Source organism: Petaurus breviceps, unplaced genomic scaffold, assembly GCF_028583685.1.
Source record: "Petaurus breviceps papuanus isolate PSGF00001 unplaced genomic scaffold, PetGlider_PUasm1.0 87804, whole genome shotgun sequence".
NCBI classification, from domain to species: domain Eukaryota; kingdom Metazoa; phylum Chordata; class Mammalia; order Diprotodontia; family Petauridae; genus Petaurus; species Petaurus breviceps.
Genome location: NW_027186866.1, coordinates 74,746 through 84,536, shown reverse-complemented (window position 1 = coordinate 84,536; position 9,791 = coordinate 74,746).

Genomic DNA, 9,791 nt, shown 5'->3' with positions numbered 1-9,791 from the left:
AGGCCGCTGTTTGTAATTAGGTTTGTAATATTCTTTTTCCTCACCTCTGTCTCGTATAAAACCCCTATTTCTCTTCAATTCTCAGCTCAAGTACCACCTACTAAAAGAAATCTTTTCTTAGAATCAGATGAAGTAAACTTATTTCCTAAGTTTTTAGGTCCCTTCCTCACTGAAATTGCTTTGTTTTAAAATTGCATTTTCTTAACTGTATAGCTGTTTTCTACCATAATAAAATAGAAGCTCACTGAGGGAAGGGAACATTTCATTTCATAACCCAAATACCACACAGTTGCTGGAACTTTGTAGTCACTTAATAAGTTATTCTTTAATTTAATTATTATGTATCCTCCACCTCCTAAGTTTGGAAGAAAGGAGAAAGGTCCAAGTCACACAATATTAAATCATTTCATTTTTTGTAAGGCTACAAAATTATTGTTTATTTTTGTTTTTGTTTTGGTGTGGGAGGGAATTATGAGAAACTTTTCTACACTTAAAAAATAATGTTCACACTCGCTTGAATCTGTTGGAGATATTTTTTCCTCTTAAAATATGTGATTTTAGTCAAGTGGTAGAATTTAAGGTCAAAATAGTTGAGATATCTGGTACTAGAACCCAGGTTTCCTAAATTTCTTCCCAGTGTTCTTCACTGTTACATCAGTATTCAGAACTGACTGAAATGATTTGCTTCTCAAAAGGACACAATTTAATTTGACATATTGGTGTGAAGAACTAGCTAAGATTTGGTGGATTGTTGCTGAAATCTCTCTATATTTGCATAAACCCAGGGGTTCACATACCATACAATGAAGACATCTTATAGAACTGTTAATTCTGATTAAGAAAAGGGCAAATGAGAAGAGAATGAATCAAGACACATATGTATATTTTATCTTTTGCGGGGGTATTTTTAGGTACAAGTAGGAGTCTGGGACAGAGAATATCAAGGAAAGTCTCTTCCTTTCCACATCTCCTAAGTCCAACTAGTATTAGAGAAGTAATTAAAGAGAGATATTTTTTCCTTAAATAGCTATCTTGCGTATAACCTAATCTTTCATCTCTGCTTATGTATAGGACCCTGATACAGGTACCACCTATGACATAGGTCTTATCACTCTATCTTGGAGTATACACTGCAAAGTCAGGAGATGGTTTTGAGCTGAGAGTCAGGAAGACCTCATTTTGAGTATACCTCAGATATCTCCTCGTTACATCATTGTGGTCACATCCCTTAAGCTGTCTCAATTTCTTCAACTATTCAGTGGGGATAACAGCACTAATGTTACAAGGTCGTAAATGTTAGTTATTGCTAGTGCTATTAAAATACATTCAAATTCTCTCTCTGATGCTTATCAGCTATATAATCATAGGCAAATCATTTGAATTATGTTAAGCAGTTTCTTCATCTGCAAAATGTGGAAAATATCAATAGTACACACCTCACAGGACTGTTTTGATGCTCAACTGTTGTAATATACATAAATTCCTAAGCAAACAATATATTGCAAATTGTACATTTTCATTATGACTGTCATTATTATATTTCCTAGCATGTACAGTCTAGGATATTTTCTTCTCATATCAAAAATTGCCATATTAGTATATTCTCTGCTGACAACTAGACCCCAAACTTCTTTTCTGACCTTCTGTTTCATGCACTCCATTGACATCTTACATAGTTGCTAAAATAATTCCATTCAGGCAGCATTTTCATCCTCTTGTTTTCCTATCTATAGTTCCTTGTTGTGGATTAAATCCCAAAACAGGACATGCAGCAAATTTAGTTTTCCTGCTTCAAACCTAGTAGTACTCTATCCACTACCCTATACTGTTGTCCAAGCATGAAGATTGCCTTCTCAAAATTAATGTTAAGAAACACAATTTGATCTGTTCACCAAGAGGTATCCAGTATCTGGAGGACTGATCCATACCAACCAATCTCACAAGAGAAGACCTGCTTATACTCTTATACCTTATACCAGAATTTCAAGTTACACGTTTATAATGAGAAATATATTTATACATAGACTAGATACCTCTTTATCTAGAATGTATTCCTGATTCTAGGATAGTCTTCCATTGGGGAGCTGAATTAAGGTCAGGTTGCTTGGTACTGTCATCAAGCTGTGATAACATGATGAGTCCATTTTCACTGTGCATTTGACATTCATAGTACTCAGTGAAGACATCACTTTCGTGGACAGAAGTGGAGACAGATTGACACATTCTTACATTCATTAATTCAACCAACATTCATTGAGCATTTGTTTGTTTAGTGCACTATGCTTAGAACTGTAGGTGATAGGAAGAGAAACATGGTTTGGGCCTTTTCCTCATGGAGGATAGAATATCACTCTGTAACAAAGTCATTTCTTGTACACTAGATGACTGGCTCAGTGTGTGATGACAGAGAAGACTGATTTTGTTGTTGTTTAGTCATTTTTCAGTCATATCTGACTCTTCATGACTCTATTTGGAATTTTCTTGGCAAAGATACTGGCATGATTTGTCATTTCTTTCTCCAGCTCATTTTTCAGATAAGGAAACTAAGATGACTTGTCCAAGGTTACACAGCTAGTAAGTGTTTGAGGTTGGATTTGAACTCAAGGAGATGAGTTTTACTTATTCTAGGCCTGATGCTCTGTCCATCGAGCTTACAAATACTGAACTTGAAATTTGCTAAAATCCCAAGATCTTTTTCATATCAGTGTCTATTTATCTATATCTCCTCTATCCTGTGATTTTTTTAAAAACTCAAGTGGAAGACTTTACTTATTTTTCCTATTATATTCCATCAAAAAAAGGCAGCATAAGAGAATAAATAGAGAAAAGTCCTTGGAATTAGGAAGACCTAGGTTCGGGGCTTTCCTGTTGTACATACTAACTGTGTGACCATGGACAAGTCACTTAATCTCCCAGTGCAGCAGACAACTCTCCAATATTTTAATTAACAGACGAATTTCTCATTTGCTTCTATATCTGGGAGAAGTTTTCACACCAGAATTTTTCCCTACACTGATGAGATCACCCAACTGGATTAAAAATCTTTCTAAGATTTGATACATTATTGACATCTGTGTTCCACCATCCAAAATATTAGCTCTCTCTTACAGTTTGACCTAATAAAAAATGTAAGTAGGGATTCTTTGGGACTCATTTATGAGGACTGAACCTATTATTTGTGACCCTAAAATAAAGGCAATATAAACGTAAAACAATGTGAACATGCCATCTTGCATCTTCACCCAAATTGTAAATAAAAAATGTGGAATGCAAAACTCATGACAGAGGTCTGGGTACATAGAATAGGATATTGACTTTGATCTATTTTTCTGGTCCGTGGGCCAATTCTGAATACATAAATTGTTTCCTACCCCACTTCCCTGTTTCTAGTCTCTGCCTCTAATCTACCCTACTTATGATGCTAGATTAATCTTTCTAAACTGTCATATCTAAAGCACAGTGACACAGTGACAACATTTTCATCCTATTGTTTTTTTATCTACAACTTCTTGTTGTGGATCAGATCCCACACTGGGTCATGCAGTGTATTCACTTTTCCCACTTCAAGTCCAGGAGCATTATATACACTATCCTATGCTGTTTCATTTTCATGCTTAGGCACTTCCAGTGGCAACTTGGTGCTTGTAGGGTGAAGTACAGACTCTATGGTTTGGTATTCAAAGGAATTCAGTATATGACTCCACTTAAAATAATAGTTCCTAATACATACACAAGTACATCTGGGAGGAAGTTCAAAGGTCCTTTAGTGCAACTTATAGCAATCCAAGAGTCTCCCATGCAACATAAAATTAAACATAAAGTCATGCAAACTCGTCTGAAGATTTTGAAGGAAGGAGGAAAGAGAATGAATGATATTTCAGAAAACTAATACAGTAACATGTTGCTTTCTACAAAAGTAGTGTTGGGGGTGGCTAAGTGTCACAGTGAATAGAGCACTGGCCCTGGAGTTAGGAGGACCTGAGTTCAAATCCAGCCTCAGATACTTAACACTTACTAGCCATGTGACTTTGGGTAAGTCACTTAACCCCAATTGCCCTGACTTCCCCCCTTCCAAAAAGCAAAAACAAACAACAAAAAACACAAAATAGTGTTGGATTTAGGAGTCATAAAATCTGGGCTCAAGTCCCAGTTTTAACACTCAACAGCTCTATGGTCTTGCAGTCTCTGAGTCTCAGTCTCTCCACCTATAAAATGGGAAAATATCTGTTCTACTTAGCTCACATAGTTATTCTGATGATGAGACACCTGCAGGAAGTATTCGTGTGTTAAGTGGATTTCCTTTGCAAGAGTTTTTGGAAAATATTAATAAAAATCATATAGAATGAGTAATTATGGAAGGAAGGAAGAAAATCATAAATGAAGGAAGGAAGGAAGAAAGGAAGGAGGGAAGGAAGGAAGGAAAGAGAAAGGAAGGAAGCAAGAAAGGAAGGAAGAAGGGAAGAGAGGAAGGAAGGAAATGAGAATTAGCATTAACTATGTGCCAGGCACTGTGCCAAAGCTACAGAAATATTATGTCATTTATCCTCAAAACGACCCTGGGAGGTTGGTGCTATTATCATTATCTTCATTTTAAAGTTGGAGAAACTGAGGCAGGGAGTTATTAAGTGATTTTCTTTGGATTGCAGTTACTAACTGCCTAAGGCTAGATTTGAACTCAGGTCTTACTAACTGTAAGTTACTATCTACTGTGCCACCTAACTGCCTCTAGCTTGGAGGATAGGAGGGGTGTGATCTCTTGTGAAGACAGTATCTTCACAGATGAAATCATGAATACATCAAATAATAAGGTAGTCCTGCATGAGCTTTGTAGTCCAGCCAAAAAAGTCCCTCTTTTCTTTGTCCCACTTATTCATCAGGCCCATTCATTTTTTTTTTTGGTACTTTGGTTTCCTCATCTGGACCATTTGGACCATCTGGTCCTTCTCTCTGCTTGTCAAAATCTTATGCTTCCTCGAGGCATTGTGATAGAGTACAGGGACCACAAGGCTGATCTGAATGTTACAGAGATTTGAGGTCAAAGATTGCTTGCTATACATGTGACTTTGGTCAAGTTAACTTAGCTCTCAGTGCCCAAAAGACTCTCTGAGACTACAAATGGCAGAACAGGCACTGAACTGCATTGTGGTGTTGATACTTCCGACATCAATGAAATGACAAATGTGTTCCAACATCCCATGGCCCCCACAATGAAACATCTCAACAACACCCCCCAAAACAACTTCTATCCTTCCTTTCATATTCAGGTCAAGAACTAGCTGCTCTATAAAGTTTTCCCTTTCTCTTCATTAAAAAATGTGGTACATAGGACAGTGTTGCCTATACAAACCCTCCTTGTAATATCCCAACTAGATTGTAAGTCTCTCATCATTTGATATATCCTTCATGGCCACTTGAATGAAGAGGGGCTATGAAAATGGAGGGACACAGTTCCTGTTCTCTCGTTCTTCCCTGCGTAGGCCTTTCCTGGAAGAGTTATCATGGCAAGTGTGGCTTCAGTGTCATCTACCATGGGCACACATCAACCAGCCAGAGGTTAGTGTCCTCTTTTGCTGGCCCCACCATTGTTGTTTGAGACAATGGAAGGAGATTCACGGAGAAGTTGACTCAATATAGTACCTTGGGACATTTAGAGTGGCAGTAGAAAGAAAGAATGAAATGGTGCAGGTGGGAAGATATGAATGTGTGTGTATGGGGACAGTCAAGTTGTCAGAGTGACATTATTTTACTTGTTTCATTCTATGGTATGCTGAGGGTCTCCCAAAGGTCCTAAGGATAGTAATTTCCCACAAAAAAGAAATTCTGTGCCTGCCTTTGGTGCTAAGTGCTACAGTAGACAAAAAACTGGGTCTTGAGTTCAAAGAAAGTCTTAAACATTTATTAATCTCAGTCACTTACCAAATAACCCTGACCAAGTAACTTAACTCATCTTTGACTTAATTTCTTCACCTGTACAAGTAGATAATATAGCACCTAAATCCTAGAATTGTGGGGATAAAATGAGATATTTGTAAAGCACTTTGCAAAACTTAAAGCATTATATTGATGCTATTTTTATTAAACTACCACCACCACCACCACAGCCACCACCATCATCATCATCATTATCATCACCACCATATCAGATACATCCTTAAGGCAGAAACCAAGTCACAGGCACAAAGCAGATAAAAAGAAGTTTAGACATGTGCTGGGCAAGGGGGAAGGGATGCTAGAAGAGGGGTAAAGTCAAGAGTAAGGAAAAGGATTAGAGCAGGAGGATGCCTCCAATAACACTTTCTTAGGGAGAGAATTAAGGAACAGGAAGGGTAAGGAAGGAGAGAGGTGGCAGGCCTCAGTTGGTAAGAGAAGGAAAGGAGAAGGGCTTGTTTGAAGTCTTTTATTCGGGATCCAGGGTAGCATGTGGACCTGTGTATGTTTATCCATTTATATACATGGGGATATAGTTGGATGAGGAGAGGGCCATGAAACATGTTTGCCCAGCTAGAATAGCATGTCTTTGGAAGGTCTTTTTTGGAAGCATGTCAAGGGAAGGTCTTTGGAGAGAAGGATGAGGCAGAGTGAGAAAAAAGCATTGAAGACAGCAGAGTGAGACCAGAAAGGTGAGATTGATGAGGTTTCAGTGGGGGGTGGGACTAAAAGTATGGGTGGTTATAGGGAGACAACTGATGCACTTAACAGAGGAAAAGTGGCCTTGGTCTGTGTCTCCAAATGTTCCTGTGGGGAATGAGGCCTACAAAACTCTGGAGAGCCTTGTCTCTTTTCTCCCTTTAGGCTCAGACCCTAGGGTCTTCTTTTATGTTTCTGTGCCCTATGTGCCCCAAGTCAGTCAAACGAGGCTCAGGGGACCTTCACTGGTATTTGATTGGAATTGGAGGAGGGAAAAGGCTCCTAGCCCCAGCCCAGATGCAGAATTTATAGGCAAGGTGAAAATGCAGAGATGAATAGTGGCACACAGGTTAGTATGCAGGTCCTGGCTGTCAGAACAGCCTTGAGAAAGTGAGGATGCAGGATTGAGAGGACAGAAAATATAGACCCATGTGCAGAAAGCAGGGAGCAGGGACTAGGTAATATAGAGAAGAAACCGTATGGTCTAGGAGATAAGATCTGGAATTGGAAAGCAGATACACCACAAATAAGGAAATAGAAGGAATTGGGTAGAGAACAGAGTCATATCTGGTTGAGCACTCTGTGAAGGACCAGTCCCAGACAAAGCTTTGAAACAGAAGAAGCAGAAACAACAAGATGGTGTAGTGAAAATATCTGTGGAATGGGAGTCAGGCTCTGCCACTAAATTGTTTATTCACGGTGTGACCATAGGCAATTTACTTTCCTCTGGCTCCCACATCCCTAATCAGTGGAATTCATTTGAATCTGATGATGTCTAGTTTTCTTAAGGTCAGAGACATTTCATTTTAGATATAGATGTGATATTAAACATATTCTAGTGCAACCACCTTTCTCCCATTTTACAGATGAGGAAACAGATTTTCAGAGAGGTTAGGTGATTTTACCAAGGACATCAAACTAGTCAGTAGAAGAGCTGAGGCTTCATTTCAGATTGTCTGATGTATAGACCAGAGATCTCTTCTTCTGACTGCAGATGAGGTCAACCTTGGCACTGTATGTCATGGTTAATAGTTTGGTAGTAGAACTTAGTGGGTGGCTAGGAGTAGGTGGGAAACTGGATGTCAGCCTAAGCCATTCATTTGATCAGTTTTAATTTAAATTTGCTTATGGTAAATGAAAGAAATGAAGAATTAAAAATGAAAGACATTTTAATCATCTGGCTGAATGGAAAATCCTTTGGACCTGGAGTCAACAGACATATTTCTTAAACCATGTGATGCTGGGTAAATAAATTTGCCTCACTAAGACTTAGTTTGCCTATCTGTAAAATAGGGACAATTGCACCATACTGTACCTCTACTATCTGTCTCATTTAGGTTATAGAAATATGAGCTGCAGTTATTATTGTGACTGAGAGAATGATGGTGCTGTGGACAGACATGGAGAATTGAGGAGGGTGAACTGATTTTGAATGAATGTCAATGAGCTCTATTTAGTGAAAATTGAACTTGAAAATACATGGGATGTTGAATCAGAAACATCCAATACCAATCAACAAGTATTTAAGAACATATTAGAAAGTTAGTGGTATTGGGATACAGCTAGGACAAGATATCAAGGCTAGATAAAAAGTGCTATCAGCCCTGATTTTATGGCTCATGCTCAGTCTTCATTCTCTTTGACCTATACACTGGACAATGGTGACCAGCTATCCGTGCCAATGGTGTTTGCCCCTTTGTGCCTTCCATGAGGCCCAAACCAACTGTCACACTAGAATGGAGAACACAGAAAAGATAGCTTGAAATAATGGAAAGTTGTTGTGATTTGGAGCTAAAAGACTTTGGTTTCAATCCTGACTATAATTCACTACTTCACGACTAGGGACAAATCACTTCATCATTCTGATCCTCTTTCTCTTCATTGGCAAAGTGAGGGAGTTGGTATGGAAAACCAGTGAGCTCCAAGTCCTATGATCTCATCCTGTATCCACAGGGCCAGAATCAGGTAAGGGATGGGTAAACAAAGAAGAAAAGGAATGGATCTTTCTTTTCTTGAGATATAGAATACTCCCTCTTGTCTAATAGTAACCATAAGTATATAATGGTAAGCCTGTGAATTAGGTAGAAAATGTAAATACCATCATCTTCCCCCTTTTACAGATGAGGGAATTGAAGATTAAAGTCTAAATGGCTTGCCTAAGGTCAAGTGTTGCAGTGAGTACATTAGATAGCTAGAAGTGTGGTGGATAGAGCACTGGAATTGGGGCACCTGAGTTCAAATCCAGCTTCCGACCCTTAGTAGCTCTATGACCCTGGAGAAGTCATTTAACTTCTTTGCCTTAGTTTTCTCAGCTGTAAAATGGAGATAATAATAGCACCTGCCTCTCAGGGTAACTGTGAAGATCACATGAAATATGTTCAAAAACACTTAGCATAGTGCCTATCTTAAGAGGCACCATATAAATGCTTGATTCTTTCATTCCTTTGGTGATCTTTTTACACTGTAGGTATGATGTGACTTTCACCCACTATAGTGATGAAATCTATGCTCAAAAGATCATTAATTAATTAATCACTTGAGTATGGTGTAGAGTGGGTTCTTTTTCAGTTATGGTTTAGATTGGATAGTTACTGAAGTCCTTTCCAAAGCTGACATTCTGTATAATTCTTTGTTTTAACTTCTCCCCCCCCACACCTTTAACCCTCCTATCTCTTCTTCCAGGGGAATAATATGTAAACAGATTCTTTAACCCTTCTCAATTGTTCATTGGATATACCTTAAATGTCTAATGTATGCAAGTCTGTGCTAGGAGCTACCAGAATAAGCAAACATAGTTGACTGAATTATTGCCTTTGAAAATCTGAGTTAACCAACAAAATAAAGCAACATTGCCAGAGGAAAGCTTTAGGACTTTAGAGGTTAGGGAGATCACGGTGGACTGGAAAAGTAAAGGACGCTCCTGAGAGAGGTGGAGATTGAACTGAGAGTGAGGTATAAGTACAGAAAGGTGGAGAGAGCATTCCAGGCAGGGATAAAAATATTCAATTTATAATTAGGAAGTTAGGGCAAATTCTGCCTTGCTAGCTTTGTGATCCTGGGTAATCATTTAATGTCTCTCAGCCTCGGTTGTAAAAAGGTATATTGGTAGCATCTATCTCACCTTAAAAAGCACTATTTAAATGTTAGTCATTATTTTTAATAAC